This window comes from Ambystoma mexicanum, chromosome 5p (assembly GCF_040938575.1).
Source record: "Ambystoma mexicanum isolate Mex_15411 chromosome 5p, UKY_AmexF1_1, whole genome shotgun sequence".
In the NCBI taxonomy this organism is placed as follows: Eukaryota; Metazoa; Chordata; class Amphibia; order Caudata; family Ambystomatidae; genus Ambystoma; species Ambystoma mexicanum.
Window position 1 is genome coordinate 234,504,190 of NC_090930.1, and position 17,570 is coordinate 234,521,759.

Sequence of the window (17,570 nt, forward strand, 5' to 3'; positions counted from 1 at the left end):
GCATCCCCTCTTGACTCTTCATTAAATGTGATTTAAGACGTGCAAGATGCATCTGTGCCACACAGAGCTAGTTACACTGAGGTACTTGAAGACCAATCTACTGCACAAACATCTTTGTGTGAAAATCCGTTCCTGTCTGTTTCGATGATTCTAGATGCTGAATGCTGTGGCTCCTCGGAATATAATGGGACAACTGTTCCTTCATCACAGGTAGGGGGTGAAAAATTAATGGTTGTGGATGAGACTCAGAGATTTGTACCACAGGACCTGCTCTGCTGCTCCAAGCGAGCCTAGGAAGATGATTTTATTATATTGGATGCATCATTTTTAAAACTGTGGAGAGATGGTGGGGACTGTATAGCTCGGGAGGACTTTGACCACACCTGGGTGCTTCTGTAAACAGGCTACTTCACCCATTAGTGACATTGAAGAGAGGCTGGCATCTTATTTATATGCCTTGGAATGTTCACCTGAGAAGAGATTCCAATATCTTTCCTCAATTAAATTCATTGAGCCCAACTTCAAACTCGGCCCTGCATTTGGTACTGGAATCTATATTGACGTTGTATTACAATATCAAGGACATTACACAGGAGAACGCCGTAAACCTATCAGTGATAGAAGGTAAACTTATTTAACTGTTAGGGCTCCGACCCTGTGCAGAGCACTTTTCTTGGAAGCATGGGTAATTGCCTCCTTCTACCCCATGATCAACAGAGCATGTCATTGAGGAAGTGAATGCTTCCCTGGTCCTGGTTTTGAGCGTAATCAAGCTAATTTGAGCTGTTCTCCAGATCGTTTTCGACACGACTACTCCGGAATGTTGTGTGGTGCTTAATAAAGAATTGTACTTTTCCTTATGCTCTGTTGATCCATCAGCTGTTTTATTGGATGTTGAGTTTAACAATTTGGATATGCTAATTATGAGTGCACAAGCCGAGCGGGATCCAGAAGGAAGTGAGGTCTTTGGCTGTCCGAGACAGATAAAAGCTAAAAAAGTGCAAATAATTAAAAAAAGACTAAAAATAAACAGGGTGTCAATTCTCATATAAAATCCTCTAGGAAGTTCTTAAAGTCTTTGACCCACTTAAATGAAATAATTGACCATAATGAACTGCAGGACACATAGGCTCCTAATGACCCTATTATGTCTTAAACAAAATTTAAGGCCAAAAAAGGTAAGGAAGTGGAGCAAAAGAAAATATCCCAATTATTTTAAAGAATACGTATTCTATTTCCTATTCATCCAGGATACATTAACACCATTTAGATACCAGAAGATTGCACAGTAGATTGGTTGCTCATTACTATTCGAACATGGTGGCTAGAATTGTGCAGGAACAAACAAAAATATTTCGATAAATGGGCTTGACTTGTTAACGTTTGCTAATTCTAAAAGTTTGACTTTGTTTTTGGCAGGTCATTATTTTCCTTTTGAGAATGTGCTACCGTCCAAATTGTCTGTGTTACTCAAACCTACTCTGAGATCTCTCAGTGACCATATATATAATTCTGGGTCCCAGTAGGATGTATTAGTTCCCCCTATGGTGTGGCCTTGGCTAATAGCTAATTCGAATCCATCTACTATGCCGAAGGGCTCTTCAAATAGTCTTTGACATGGATAAATTAAGTTTTTTGCCATGGAACTCTTGTGGTATAACTAAAACCATACAATCTGCCACAAACCACAGTATTTATGTGGTCATGAATCTACTGATGTTTGAGGAAACCATGTCATTAAGCCCACTGTATCTGGAGGGTTTTGAAACTTACTCTGAAATCACACAACAAATAATAAATGGTGCCACACCCTCTAATGTAGATCAAGATGCATGTCCCATTGCAGAATGTTCTTGGGTTGTTTTTCTTGGAAACTCTACACTAAAAAAGAGAATACTTGCACTATCACTTTCCCAAATGATAACTACATGGCCCTCCCAGGTTTTGCTTGGTCCAAAGCGAAAGTTATTGATGCAATACGGAGTTCCAAACCATCTAGTGGGGGGGGGGGGCAATTGTACAGTACAATCTGGAGTTATGTGCTGACATTTTATTCTCAATGTTTGTTGAAGTTGTGCATACGTTTATGTTCTCCCCTTCTTGGAAAATATAATGTTTAATTCTGATTTTTCAAGAAAGGTGATCGGGCCTTCCCTTTCAGTTATTACCCAGTGGCAATAGTAAAGTATAGTTGTGTTCAGAAAGGGCATTAGCAAGGGAGGACGCAGGAATGTCGTTAGGGTCGTTGTACCCCAGGTTAAAGTCACCTAAAATGATGTTTTGTGAGAGAGGCTTAGAGTTCTCGGCTATAAGAGAGGTAATGTCTTCCTCGAAGGTACCTCTGGGACCTGGGGGTCTATATATTAGTTCCACGGTGATAGTACTCTTAGGGGTGGTTTGAATTTTAATGGTGAGGTGCTTGCATGATTTTAGTGGAAGGGAGGTAACAGATCTACACCTCCTCCGCAAGCATTAGGTCTGTCTGCCCTGAGGATAGGGTATTTGTCGGGAACGGCGAGGGTTAGATAGGGACCTGCTGCATCATGTAGCCAGGTTTCTGTAGTGGCAAGGAAGTCGAGATCTGCTGAGAGGATGATGTCAGCGATTTCGGTGGGATGAGCAACAAGGGATCTGACATTAAGTAGAGCACCCTTTAGCGAGGTGTTGTTAGTGGCGTTGATGGTGTTCTTATTAATGGCCTTAGTCATAGATGTTGTAGGCGATTTATTAGGTGAGGTGTGGAGTCTAGAGCCTAGTCTATTGTTGTGGGTAGTGAGGTTAGGGTTGGCCGGTATTCTGGTAGCTTGGGGGGGTTCTGGTTGGTATTGGTGTAGTCATCTTTAGTGGTGTAGGGAGTGTTGGGTAGGAGGTTGTCTAGAGTGGCGCTGACTTTAGCGGTGTGGTATGAGTGGGCGCTGTGGGGGAATGGTGGTGCGGTGGGCAGGAAAGGTGTGGGACAGGGGATGGGGTGGTGCCTTGGGCAGCCAAGTTTTGCTAGTCCGTTGCTGAGCGATGTGTAGCTGTTTCTGCTACATGGCGTATTATTGTGCACGACACAAAAAGGGAACATGATGAGGATGAGCCAGGGGGGCATAATTGTGAATGCAGTGTTGGTTGGGCTGTTAGGCTATGGGGGGTGAGAAATGCTGTGGGTTGGACACATGCAGGTAAGCACAATGGGGAATTGCAGGAATATGGGCGTATGCAGGTGCGACTTAGACTGTAATTTAACAGAGTGGGTAGATTCAATTATGCTAGTGGTCTAACAAGTAGGCTGATACGATTGTAGAGGTGGCATGCAAAGATAAGCAGATTCAATTTTGCTAATGCAGTGCAGAAACAGTGCAAAAACAGGCTGATTCCACTTTGCTAGTATAATGCAACAATAGGCTAGTTCGTTTTTGCTGATAGAATGCACAAATAGGTAGATTTTGCTAATGCAGTGCAAAAACAGGCTAATTTGACTTTGCTAGTATAATGCAACCATAGACTAGTTCGATTTTGCTGATAGAATGCACAAATAGGTAGATTCAATGTTGCTTATGCAGTGCAAAAACAGGCTAATTTGACTTTGCTGATGTAATGCGAGGTTAGGCTAATTCGATTGTGCTAGTGAAGTGCAAGAATAGGTTAGTTTGGATTTGCTAATACACTGCAAAAGTGGGCACGTTCAGTTTTGCTAAAGGAGTACAAGAAGCATTGGGTGTTCATATAATTCACACAGTAGATACCATATGAAGCATAAAGTGTGTGTTGACACAATAGGACAGTTGCAGGCACAATGAGTCGAGAATCGGGAGCAACAAATCAGTGGTGTGCCTAGGCATTTTAATGATCACTAGAAGTGATAATAGAGGGGGCTGTACACACACATTTGGCAATGAGTGGGTGTGTGTTGTGTAAGGGTGATGGAGCGCATGTCTCGAGGCTGGAAACTTGGTAGGAACAATCAAGTAGCATAGGCTAGCATTTCTACTGACAATCGGTCGCACATATATACACAGATCAATAGTTCAGATGTACGAGTTAATCAGCTTTGGTTCGGGCGGTAGCACGTGGATAGAGTGGGGTCACTGTAAGGATATTTGGCGTGTTACAGCACAGAGTACAGCACTAATGCACAGGTAGCAAACAGCACAGAGTACAGCACTACTGCACAGGTAGCAATTTTTTTTTTGCAGCACCACCACAAGGGTGCGGTGCATTGCTATATGTGTTACCAGATTAACAAGGAAAGACAGGCTATTCAGTCAAAAACGATTTTAACATATAAGATGCAAATCTATTTTTAGAGTTAAAAGCACACGTGCACATTCAAAAATGCACACTATTTTTTCACCTGAAATGCCTATGGTGCGAGAGACACATTTGAAAATTAATAACTAACATTACTTATAACTAACCTGACTAATGAAACTGAGGTTAACATAATCCACTAATAAAAATGTGTCTCCACTGCAGAATTACGCCTATTCTGAAAGTGAACTTTTAAACGCACATCCATTTTTTTTTTGTTTTCTCTGCTGCCCTGTCCACATAATTACAGGAAGCAAAAGAGCTCGAAAGAACAGGAAATCAGTTGGTTACAAAGTATTACTATAAAAATGAGCCATTGTGTAGAGAAGGAGGAGATGGCATGATTGATTCTGATTGGAGCAGCGTCATAGCAAGTATCATGCTAGAGGGAGTGATCAGAGTTTTGCTGGGGGGAGTTTGAGGAGGGAGAAGGACAGTCAAGATTTGGCAGAGCTGGGAGAAGGACCTTTTTCCTGGCTGGAGCATTCCTATCTGCAAAAGCTGAGAATTCCAGGCAATGACCCCGGTTTGAGAAGGAAAGGCGCTCCTTTTCACTGGGGTTAATCTTCAAGGGAGCCACATTCAGAAAGATAACAGCTAAAGAAAACTCGACTGAACAGATAAGGTAATTACATAAGTGTGGGAGCTGAGTGTGTACGAGAATATTCAGTCAGAGTAGGAAAGGAGATTCCGGTGCCTTAATCACATGTTAATGTTGCAAATTGTGTTCTGTTCTCCGCCACTCTTTTTTCAGTGTATCACAGACAATGCTGTTACAGTGCTATTTTATTTATTTCTGTAAAGAGTGAGATCGTGTTTAAATGCAACTTTTATAATACAGAAAAATATTTGAAAGCAGACGGGTGGTGTATTTTATATTTACCAATACAGTGCTGATGATGAGGGGAGATTTTTAAACAATGCAATTGTCATTTTCAGACAGATGTGTGCATGATCATATTCAGTATGGACAGTTGAGAGTGATTGTTTGTAGCATAGCTCGTTGGAGGTACATGAGCCAACGGGAAGAGGGACTCTCTGAACATAGTTCCCTACCGTATATAAGGTAGTGGAAATTACCACAAAATTACCACATATAGCTCTCTGTCGTAAATAAGTCAGTGAGATCGCTCATGGTGGCACACTAACACTAACACTGAAAATGTGGTATCCCTAAAATGTAGGTCTGAGGTCTCTCTAGTGATTACACGAAAAATATAAGCAAAGATAAGGAATTCTGGACATTGGGGCCACAAATAAAACAAGGGAATTATGCTCACCAAAATACCACCAACCACGCATACCAACCACGCATACCAAATATGCATGTCTGGGTGCTGAAATAATGCATGTCCACTGTATTATTGTTGCACATGGCCCAATCTGAATACACAGAGTGATTATTGCTAAGTTATTTTTCGGCGGTAATAAAATACCGTCAGGCCCCAAATCTCCACAAAATACCCTACATAGAAACTTGGTAGGAACAATCAAGTAGCATAGGCTAGCATTTCTACTGACAATCTGTCGCACATATATACACAGATCAATAGTTCAGATGTACGAGTTAATCAGCTTTGGTTCGGGCGGTAGCACGTGGATAGAGTGTGGTCACCCAGTGCAATGCGGTGGCTGAGGAGGGTTAGGAATGTTACCTTTAAAAAGAGAGCCAGAGGGTCTGGCAAACGGCAGACACTGCATCAAACAGGCATACAACAGGAGATGGTCTTGATTCCTTGGGCCTTGGAGAATGTGGGCCGGCTTTGCCTGCTGCGACCAATGGCAGTGAAGAAGGCTCAGTAGCCAACTGGCAGAGTGCACTGACTGCTGCTGGGAGCCTGGTTAAACAAAGGAAGCTCCAGGCGAAAATTGGACGGCCATTTTGGAAGGGGTTCGGTACTTCGTGTACCTAAGTGGCGGTAAAAAGCACAAAAATGCTCCTTTCGGCGTAATTATGCTATTTGCTGGTATTTCTTTGCTGGGCTTACACAAACGCCTGTGTGCAATAATGAGAGGCAGAAATTGCACATTTGCATAAAATAGCGCAAAGGTGGCGCCGTTTACCAGAATATATTCATTGATGAATATGCTTTTCCTCTGTAGGCCCGCTACTCCTGCAGGGTCGGGACCTATTCGGTGGAGCTCCTGCTCCTCTGGAGGGGTGTAGAACTGTTAGAAACACAAAGATAACCTTTCATATTGCATCAATTATAAAATAAAACTGTAGTATTGCATTAGGTGTGAAATAGATTTCCCTGCCTTTTCTTGTGCCGCCCCTATTTTCCACCCGCGGCTTTCTCTGTTCCAGTGGTAATCCTGTTTAACGCAAAGCCTTGCATCAAGTAACTTTGATACTGCACCCAAGTCTATGCTCCATAATTACATTTCTTTCCTATCAACCTTCTAGAGCTGCCTCTAAGCCGAAACTGTTGCCATTGGAATAAAGGTTTAAGAGAGGAGATGGCATATTAGGATGGCTACATAAATTGATGCACGGTACCCATCATTACCAACATAAGATGTGTGGGTGGAGACCTCATTGGCAGCACAACCCAGAAAAGCAACCTGTGGCTGGTGGGCTACAATAATGGAGCCTGATAAAAACCCTAAGCAAGCAACAAAAAAAACATACTTGCTGGTAGGAATGTGTGAGAAGTATTGATCAGTGCACAATAGGCTAACCCGCACAGAGGGAGAATTGCTTGTGGGTAGTAGTGCTTTGGAGGTATAGTTCCTGGTCAAGGAGGCTGCCCATGGGTGGAAGTTGAGATCATCTGTGTCTGACATATGCTAAATGTAAGGGTGGAGAAGAACTTGCTGGTAGGAGATCGACAAACAGCAAGTGGGCCCTCAACTCACGATACTTTGAGAGAACTGGAAGGTGTGCTGAGCACTATATAGCTTAGACAGAATATTAGATTAGCGAACCTCAAGGAGACCAGCATTCCTAGAAGATTAGACTTGAAGAAAATCACATGCAGTTTAGATCATTTCCAATGATCCCATAATCCATCATTGTGATCCTCCTCAGCCTTCCTCCTGTGCTTCACTCATATTGGTATGCAATTTAACCATGTACTGGATTGACGTTTGTGCTATGGACTTTTTCCATCTACTGTTCATGCACTGCCTCCCTCTCTTCTCCCCGGCACTTTCAGATCCAAATTCTTTCAAGGCCTGTGATGAAACATATGTCTGTACCATGGGTAGTGTCTCTAGTCTTTGACTAAATTTATGGCCTCCTGGAATGAGACTATTTCTGATAGCCCTATTGACCCTAACGTAATTCGACGATGCACCATTTTTTGTTTTGGCTATTAGGTGGTGCTAAACCCTACCTCTAGGCTGACACTGTTGTTTAGAGTATAGTTAGGAAGAAATGGCACATGAGGAGGGACGGAAAGCTTGTAGATGTGTTTGGTTAATTACCCACCCATTGAATGCCCATAGCCATGCAAGTCCTTATGGTCATTCCAACCTGACATAACGCGCTCTATAAATAAACAAATCAATCAAATCAATCAAATCAACCCACATCTGACTCTCACCGCCCACAACAAAACCTACTGGGATCTCTTAGAGCTAGCTTACCAAGCCACAGCATCAACCATTGCACTGTAAGTGCCTATGTTGTTTCAAACAGTCTTCTTAAAGTTAATGCCTTAATTGGAGCTGTAAACGAGCAGCTGGTGTAATTAAAATGTCTTAAGCCAGTCTTCTTTCAGCCACTTGAATTATACACAGTGTGCATGTCGTACACTGAAGTTCTCTAAAACACAAGTATTAGCAAAATCAACAGTGTTGTTTTGTGTATAGGCATTAGTTAAGCATTAGTTCCTTTATGGCAGTACCTGGAAAACGCCTTTCCCAGGCCTACTCAAAAGACAAAACTGTTGCCATTGCAAGTAGTTAATGCAGCAGAATATATACTTTGAATATCATTTGTCATGTGTACTCACCCGTTTATGCACCTGCTGCAGATATCTGTGTCCAAGCATCATCAACTGTCATTTATTGTTTGATATAGTTAAACATCATGTTAAGCATAATGGGACCAACAGTTATATGCCCACACAAAACAAATACACATTTAATTACAGAAATCAACTTGATAGTTTTGCATAAATATTTACCTTGTAACTGAGAAGTTGGAAATGTAATTAAGATTAATTTTGCAATTAAAGAAAAAAACAACACAGGATCCACAGGATCTAGCTAGATAGGTGTAGGCAGCCTGGTTGAGCAAGTGTGCTACTTCACTTAAGGTGTGAATGGCCCTGCAACTCCTTAGGCCTTTGTGTTTTTCATGGCTGTGGGGCTTACACATTGTCCAAGGCAGGCAAGCAAATTCTGGCCAAGCATCCTGCAGTGAAGCCCTTCAGAATGTCAATCCTTTTGAAGTTGCTGACGCACGTTTATAGCAAAAACCTGGGCTTGCAACCCCTCCCTCCCCCACCACTGGCAAGGATGCCTTGTCTTGTTCAGTTTATGGCTGGATTACTGTAGGAATTGCTCACATCAAATTAAATAAAATCAATTCTGTAAGGTCTCAGTGCTGCACTTCACCATGGAAGAAATATAACATGTTTTTGGGCACAAGCAGTTACCCGGTAATCCAACAATTCTTTTCAAACTACTGGACAGATTTGCACCAAACTAAATCAAAGGAATATATGTGCTGCTGTATGACCAACTTCCAACCTGTTTCTTGTTTGGCGAAAATCTGATCAGAGGTTTTTGCAGTGTGCATGTTCAATTAAGCACCCTGTTCTCTATCGGAAAATGAAAGTGGGCCACAAGTGATAAAGCTATTAGCAACAGAATTTCAAATTAGTTGTATTTTCACCTAAATGTATTACTGCTAAATATATTGCTATTCGACAGTACACATATTGTGATTTGGATGCAATCTATTTTTTTTCAGCCAGGGAATTCTCTGCTTCGCAGTGTTTTCTGTCTTATTTGTCATTCGAATGCATATTTATTAGTCGTTCTTTGCATTATTTATTGCAAGACTTCCTTGGGATTTCAGGAATGTCCTGCATGTGGTGCATTGGTGTGCCAGCCAGGGAGTCACATCGGATGCTCTAAGAACACTCTTTTTTGTTTAATGACAAAGCAATAGCTCTTCCTCCCACATCACATGCATGTCTCTTACACATCACAGCTATTCTAGATAACCGAGCATCGCATACTTATGCATTGTGTACCAAAAATATCTAACATATGTCTGTGCAATATATATGTTATTCCTTTTCATGTTCTTCCTTTTCATTTCCAAGACTTCTTCCATTAAGTAACTAAAACAAATCAGCTTACACATTAACATGCAAAACCTGCTGAATACTGGCATGAAAACGTGACATTATTTATGAAAAGAAAATAGTTTTAAACTCCATCATACCCGTGACAGCATTACAAGCCTCTTACACGATCTGCTATGAGTAAAGTACTACCATTAAAAGGCCATTTGGTTCAACATACAGCTGTTGATAGATTTGACTCGATTTGAGAGTGAAGTGGTGTGAATACTTCTGCTAAACAATGCACTTCCTTTAGTCTGCTAATGTGTTGTGTGTAATAGTGAAATACACGGAAAAACAATCTATTGGTCATCCTCATAGGGCAGATAAAATCAGGAAGATAATGTTGATGTATGATACCAGTTAAGGGGAAACATTTGGCTAGTGTATAATCTTCAAATGCGAATGCTTAATCAAAGGCTGCAGGTATGTGTGTCAATTCAAGCCAAAACACTACAGTGTCGATGATCTGTGACACAACTGTTTAACCTCGTTTTTGTATGTTTTTAAATAGTGTTGTGTATCCTGTTTGTGCGAGACTTTTCTTTGTCCTCGAGCCCTGGGATCGTATCTCTCCGGCCCTGAAATCTCTTCATTGGCTCCCAGTGGCTGCAAGGATTAAATTCAAGTCCCTTTGTATTGTCCACAGGGCTTCCTGGGGCCTGGGTCCCAAATACCTTCAACTCTCCCTCCGTAAATACCTTCAACACTCGAGCTCTTCTCTCCTCCACCTCCAAATCCCTCAGAGTCCGGTGCATGTCCAAGCAACAAGTTGGTGACAGATCTCTTTCCTCAGCAGGGGCCTCCCTCTGGAACAGACTTCCTGCCACTCTGAAACAACTTGAGGAGAACCATCTCTGGTTCCGGAAGCACCTCAAGACCTTCCTCTTTGATTCTACCTTCCCTCCCCCTCTACCCTGCTAATCTGTCTGCTCTGGCACAATGCACCTGGTTTTCCCACTGCTTTCTGGCCCACCTCCATGCCCACCCAGCCACTCACCCACACTGCCCCTGGCAGCACCTGCACTTGAGTCTGTATCTGCTACCCTACTGTTCCCTTACATGCACTTACCAGACACCCCTTGTCTGCGCTCAAAACCTGCACTTGCCACATTGCTGGTATTGAAGTGTTCCAGTTCAATAGTTTCAGTTTACAGCTAAAAGTTTAAATGGAATGAAGTAAAACCATGGTAAAAGTGAACCTCTCTGGTCAGTTGCCCCTCTGGTCCTTGGCAGCTCTGTTGAACTCTCCTCTGGTCTTTGGCTCCCTTGCAGGTGAACCTTTGGTCCATCCCTCCTTTGGTCTTTGGCTCTCTGGTGAGTTGGTGGCAAAAAAAGAAGCAATACGTTTCAATTTTCTGTCAGTCATACAAACAAGTACATTAGCTACCTGAAACGCACATAACCAGTGCTCCACACAGCTGACAAAATATCTAAAATGTTCACTGTGCAGAGCAATATCTTAGAAAATCTGCAAACATTAATGTTGTAACAAAGCAATCTTGGCCTGATCCCTCTGCCACTGGATTAGCCCCTACCCTATCACTTGCAGATTCTGAAGCTGCTAGAAAGTGTGAAAATGGCAGATGGTGTGCAATAAAAAACTCAATATCATAGCATAACAGGACATTGCAGAGTGTGAGGCAGTACTCTGGATGGCACAAGCAACTTCAATGGCTGTGAGCAACAGGGGAGAACATGTAATGTTTGTTCAACCACTGTTAGTCCGCTATGCTAGAAACTCTGGTGCACTGACTGGGTGGTGAGACTGTCTGCCTGTCAAACCAAGTGATTGGAGACGGGGGAGGGCCAGTGCAGCAACCATGCAATGATATGTGACAGTATTGGAGCCACTAGCAGAGAAGCATCAGGGTACACCAATTTGTCCCAACACATATTAAAACTGTCCTATTGTAAGGACGAACCATAATCACTGTTAAGAACTCCAATTTTTGCAGTTGAAGTCAGAGTGAGATTGCTTTATTTGCCCAGCATCACATGCTTATGCTAAACAGCGAAGCAGGGATTTTAACCCACTCTCCAATTTAGGCACAACCACCTTCTTCCATGCTTTACTTGGAAGAAATAATACAGTTTTGGGAGTCAAAACATTATGACAAGCATTATGACAACATAAATCCAAATAGCAGCATGTTGAGATAAAATAATATCAGAGTACCTTTATTTTCCACATCCTGAATTCAAAACTATAAGACACAAAAGGCAAACTATGTATTCACCCACATTATTTTCAGTGCTTTTAGACGCACAATAAAAGAAGTTGTGTAGTAAACTCACTTAGGTTTGGAGATTTGTCACAAACCTCCACCGTGTTATTTATGGTTTTAAGACCATCAACTAAGGACATCAATGCAAACTTTAATTTTTTAGCAAATCAAGCTATTAGACATTATGTATATGAACAAATATTTCAAAGGGTGCTTTATTGTGTTGCTTGCTTTAAGTGTCACAGATTAGCAAGGTGAATGGCGATTAGCTCAATGACATTGGGCGTGTGGTGCCTTGTATATTATTACTTCAGACTTTATTGCCAGACACACTATGCTTACTTCTCAGCTCCTCTGAAGTGCTTGCTTGCCTGCCTGTTGGAATCTCTCAGCGCCGCAGCCCAGTTCTCCTTTGCATGCAGTGGCGCTGCCAATCCAAAGATATTGGTAGCGGGTGTGCCGCGCACGGGCTGGCACAGGTTTGTCAGGGGTAAATGCTAGTCGCACCATGGTAGGGGCCCTCAGCCATACTCCCAATTCACCTCTGCAGGGTCTCGCGGTTTTGGCACGTGCCGTGTCTTCTTCTATCTCCTTCTGGTGAATTATTCCTCAGCTCACCACTTATGCTGGCTTTGGGTCAGTTCTGCCTCTTCACCACCAGTTACGGTCAGACCCCTGCTGCCATTGCTGACCCCCCCAGAAAGCGCCCAGGATCACTGTCTGTAGGCATCAAGACAGTCTCAATGCAGGGGGGTGCCCGCATTTGCTGTGCCCACTCAGGGCATGTATGTATGGCTTCACCCTGAAAACTGTTCCGATCTTGTGAGGTGATCAGTTCCCTCTCCCAGCGCCCCTCTAACTTTTGCGGTGTCCTGCTTACCTCCTTGATTGAGTAAGCATCACCAGGTGGGTGTGGATGTAACTTTCTCTGCTTCCATTCTATGATGAGTGGGCTGCAGCCTTGCAGTGCAGGCAGCACACAGTGCCCCCGCTAGAAGCTCCATACGATTGGGTCATACCAGTTCCAGAAATCCATTTTTGGAGGATATTTTAGAGAGAGACAGTGTAATATGCTGTAGCCTGAATGTTGTAGCACAGTCCTGGAGAGCTACATGCGGTTCCTGAATGGGTGTATTCTCTAAGCTCTGGATCCCATTCATACATTTTCTGACCTCTTTCTCAGGAGGTCGCTCCTCTCAGTGTGCGTGATAAATAGCCCCTGTGGAACGGGAGCCCACACCTGACTCCTCCCCCATCGTGCTGTGCCTTCCATGGGTAGAATTCCACGTACAGGACTCTGCGTGCCGCTCTACAGGTCAGTGGGCCCCTGCCATACGTTTTGCTCTCTGGCGGTAGCTTCAGAGCCTGATAGCGGTCCCAGGACAGCCTGCTGCATACCCCGTCACAGAGCTGGAGCTTCTAGTCTGTCCCCAGAGTCGGACATCGGGTGCCAGCAGCAATAACCCCTGACCCTCCTTTCAGTGCTGACCAAAATTCTGCTTGCACCCTCGGGTCGTGGGGCACTCTCCTCTCTGACCCTCCATAGATGGAGCGCTGCAGCTGTTGAGTGGGTCCTCAGCGCCTGGCTGCCATTTTGTCGAGTACAGGCCGAAGATTTTTGGCGGGCAGTTCTCGCTGGTCCGTCAACCAATATGAACAAGATTTATAGGCCAGCCATATTCTTAGGCACCACCTCTAATTATTTTTCCATAAGTGCGGGAATGGTTAGCTTTTGTGCGCACTCTATTTTCCATGTGCGCAACTGAATAACGAGGTAAGCCACTTTGTGAGCATCCTTATCAGTGAGCCACCATCTCCGAAGAGTTTGGAAGGGTATTTCCCCTTCCCAACCACTGCAATTCTTTACAAATCAGTGTAAAAGGTGCATCTTACAATTATGTCAAACATATATAGGCTAAAAGAAATATTTATATGTGATTATATGGAGAGCTCATCACCCAGTTCAAGACTTCAAGATATGCCATAGTACCTACTAAAAGTACTCCAGTGCAGAAAAACAAATGTGCATGCACCAACAAAGCTTTGTATACTCAGGATAAACAATAGGTTTAGTTGTGGCTATTAGTTTGTTGATAATGCTCAGAGACAATGCAGAAAGTGCTTAAAGCCTTTGAAATAAAACACTCATGTTTTTTTACCAAAAACAAATATTGTTTATCACGGATGTGGTTGTCAAGTAATTCAGATAGAAAATTGAATAATGGCAGCTAAAAGGAATGTGTAAGAAAACATGCCAATAGGGAGTTCATGTGCCACTTTCATGAAGTAATTCAAGGACCAGGAGAACATGCCTCTATTTGTGCATGCCGATAATTGCATCAGAATAACTGCACCACAGAATATGATCAGATTTCCAGGGTCTCTGCTTACTATCCACATTACATTGTCCTGTGAGTTGTGACAATATTTACTCAAAACAATGAATTTTTACTCTCTAATAACAGGAAACCATCAATATATAGGAGCCTTCCCCTTGCTTCTATCAACAAGGTTCTACTGATATTTCTTTCGATTCAGGCACCAGCAGAGCAGTGGAATAAGTAGGAGCTTAATGTTTGCAGGCATATATTAGCCATATCTTCTGTTCATGAAACCACTTTTTCATAGTTGTTTTTAACCTCATGTATGTGTGTTCTATTTTCTTCATTTTTAGGTTTTTAAGGTTATGCTTGCATAGTAGGGCAATCAAAATAGGCTGGACCAGAATAACAAGACTAGTTAGTCCAATTTAGCTTTATTTTATGAGAATCTGCTGTGTCTTGTGCCTTATTCAATCTTTATAAATTAGTGTGATTTGCTTGTGTGCGCTGCTAAAATTCTTCTGAGCGGCACCCAGAAGGAAGCTGGGCAAGCGCACATGCGCACAGCTTAGAGTGAACATTGGGCACCTTCATTTTTAGATGGAATCTGGCATTTTTCAGGGGTTTGAATGGGGTCAGATCCATGCAGCCTGACGAGGAAACCTGGCAATAAACACAGCCTGGCTGGAAGCTCGAGCCAAATCAGAAATGCAAGCATCCAGCCTCAGTCTGTGTTTATTTCTGGGTCCTCCTCCGGCCCTGACTACAGACCGTCGCAAGCAGTGGGTTGCAGCAAAAAAGCAGAAAAAAATACTTTTATTTGCATAGAACTGGGCATATTATTGTCCATGAACAGTTCAGTATGAAAAATATATCTTTTTTTGTTGTTGCTTTTTCACGGGGTGGCCGATCGGGGTCAGCATTTTTATAATGGTGGCCGTGGCCCCCACCCTGGCCACCCCTTGCCAGTGCCCCTGGAAGGGTCATGCAAAAGGAAGTGGGTAGGCAGTACCATCATTGACTGGACCACACGTAAGGTTTGTCCATGGTCGGTGCTAGAATATATAGTGCATTGGGAAAAGAAACACGGCGCTGCCACCTCAACCCCTTTCTTAGGTTATGTGGCCAAATGGGTAAGTAGGTGCTGTTGGCTCCTTATTCTGGTGCCAACCATTGACATTTGCATACCTCAAAACATTTGGGAACCCCGGTTAAAAGTCTCAAAGCACATAAATACCCCCGCACACTCTGGGACAGAAAATAAAATGGTTTATATGTCGCTTTGCGGACACTTTTTTTAAGATTATTTTTCTATGAAGAAATTACTTTGAAAAAACTCAGCCCCCCTTTCCCTATACTATTACATCTCCCCCAAACCCCTTCCCACCTCTTTTAACCTCTGACCCCACCACTTTATATTTCAATGAGTTTTCCAAAGTAATTGTTTCATTGAATATTTCTTTGAAAAACAAGTGTCGCGATTCCGATAAAAGGTTTTGTAATAAATTGGGCCTCATTACAGGTCGGGTGGGCGGAATTAACAGTGGCGGTAAACCCGCCGCCACTGTTAATTCCAGACCACCCGATCCTAAGTCCTGCAGGCGGGAGGTGATGTTCCCGCCAGGTCTGACTTGGCGGGTTTAACACCGCCCGCCTGCAGGCGGACGTGGAAACACCAGCACCATCACGAGATGGTGCCGGTGTTTCCACTTCCCCATTCCCATTGAGTCCTATGGGAATGTCCTATGGAACTCAATGGGAATGGGGATTTACCAAATTCCGCCTCCAGAATTCCCGGGACACCAGGGTCGTAATGCCCTGGTATTTCCAGGAGTCACGGAGGCGGAATGGTAATACGAGTCCAGCGGTACCAGGCGGTTTTACCGCCTCGGTTACCGTCAGACTTGTAATGAGGAACATTATGTTTTATATTATAATCAAAGTCTTTCAAAATATGTATGAGAGCCATCCACATAAGGCTAGATAATAAGTTTCATTATATAAAAACAACAGTTTATACTGTGTAAGCTGCCAGCAGCCTTACATTTTTATTTTTGCATTTATTTATTTATTGGATATTTATAAGGCGGTTATACAACAAGACAGTGTTTCAAAGTGCCACAAGGCACAAGGGAAGGGAGCAAGGCAGAAAATAAACAATGAAATTGGCAATGAATAAATAGAAATGGACAGCGGTCCTACTAGGCCTTGTGACATTCTGAGCGTGCAAGTGCAGATAAAGAAAAAGGGAAAAAAAGTTGGAGGTGTGGTGGGGTAAGTGCTATTGGAGTTTGCAAGGGGGGGAGGAAGGGCCAGAGGTGGCTGATGGGGAGGCAACAGGTAAGTGCATGGGCAGAGACATTTCAGGAGGAGAGTGAGGTCTACCACCCACCATGTAGTGCAGAGCAGAGGCAAAGCACCCGACAGGTGGGTCTGGTCCCAGAGGGCAGTGCAAGAGGTTGTGCAGGGGGCCTTTGGGCAGCAGGCCAGGACCCTATTGGACTCTTGAGAGACCAGGACCCTAATCTCAGTGACAGAGGGGATGGCTAGCATGGGAGAGGGAGAGTGAAGGAGGAGGAAAAGATAAAGGTCTTGAGTTTTTTTAGGAACTTGAGGAGGTCTGTTTCAAGACGTAGAGAGAGAGGGAGGCTGTTCCGTAGGAGGAAGCCTGCTGAGGAAAGAGATCTACCCCCAGCTCTCTGCTTGGAGATTTTTCTAATCAGCAGAGAGTTGGAGATAGAAGATTGAAGGGATCTGGAAGGAGAGTATTTAGGTGCAGGTAGCGTGGTCCCAGGCCCCAGACAGCCTTGTGGATGATGAAAAGTTCCTTGAATCTGATCCTTGCAGCAACCATGAGCGAGTGGAGAGATTTAAGAGCTGGAGAGATATGGTCCCAGGGCTTCAAGCCAAGGATAAGTCTTGAAGAAGAGGCTGTAACAGTATTCTATCCTGGAGAGGACCAGAGCTCTAGAGACATTGTGCTTCTGAGGGAAGGGAGGAAAGGGAGAATGTCCCAAAGGAGGTGAAGTTGAAAGTAGGCAAGGTCTGAGATGTGAAGAGTAAAGGATAGGGAACAGTTGAAGATGGCCCCATGGTTTCTAGCCTCAGTGGAAGGAGAGGGACTCACAGAGAATGGCCAGAGTGCAAGAGCGAAACACTAAGCAAGTGCCCTGATAGGAAGGATCCCGGTCTTACTGATATTAAGACATACATCATTGGAGGTGCACCAAGACTGAATAGCAGACAAGCATCCGGGATGATAGAGGAGGAAGAGGAAGAGGGGAGCCTGAAGAAGGGTTGTGTGTCATCTGGGTAACACTGGAAATGAGGAGAGAAGGAAGATATCTGAAGAGCAAGAGATGCAAGGTAGATGATGAAAAGCCAAGGCGAAAGGATAGAGCCCTGGGGAACACCACAAGTAA